We start from the raw sequence: 724 nt of genomic DNA on the forward strand, positions 1-724 counted from the left end.
CACCTGCCTCAGCCTCCCAAAGTGCTGGAATTACAGGCATGAGCCACCACACCTGGCCTAATTTTTGTACTTTTAGTAGATACAGGGCTTCCTAAGTTTTGTACTTTTAGTAGATACGGGGCTTCACCATGTTGGCCATGCTGTTCTCAAAACTCCTGACCTCAAGTGATCCACCCACCTTGGCCTCCCAAAATGCTAGAATTACAGGCATGTGCCAATATGCCCAGCCAATTCTTTCTAATATCAAAGGAATCACCAGCATCTTCTCTTTCTTTTGATTCATTTATTTTCTTGGTTCTGAAATTTTTTTTAAATATGGAGTGCTTCGTGAATTTGTGTGTCATCCTTTCACAGGGACCATACTCATCTTCTCCATGTCATGTCAATTTTAGCATATGTGCTGCTGAAGTGAGCACTGGTTCTGAATTTATTTATTTATTTATTTATTTTTAAGACAGGGTTTCACTGTGTCTTCCAGGCTGGAATACAGTGGCATGATCATGGCTCACTGCAAACTTCACTTCCCAGGGCTCAAGCAATCCTCCTGCCTGGGCCTCCCAAAGTGCTGAGATTACAGGCATGAGCCACTGTGCCAAGCCTGGAATGTTTAACTGCTGACTTTGATGCCTATTTTTGGTTGTACTTGACACTCCCACTTCTTATTTCTTTAAAAATTACTGGTTTGTTCAGCTCCTTAAAAGCATCATTGGTATTTTATACATCA

The 724-nt window shown here is 41.6% G+C and overlaps 1 non-coding gene across 1 annotated transcript; it reads right to left on the reverse strand.

The window, feature by feature from the left end:
* Window positions 1-309: 309 nt before the first annotated feature.
* Window positions 310-416, reverse strand: LOC112131351 (U6 spliceosomal RNA). Its single transcript, XR_002913442.2, has one exon. It is a non-coding gene; the product is annotated as a U6 spliceosomal RNA (small nuclear RNA).
* Window positions 417-724: the final 308 nt, after the last annotated feature.

Source organism: Pongo abelii, chromosome 6 (genome assembly GCF_028885655.2).
Source record: "Pongo abelii isolate AG06213 chromosome 6, NHGRI_mPonAbe1-v2.0_pri, whole genome shotgun sequence".
NCBI classification, from domain to species: Eukaryota; Metazoa; Chordata; class Mammalia; order Primates; family Hominidae; genus Pongo; species Pongo abelii.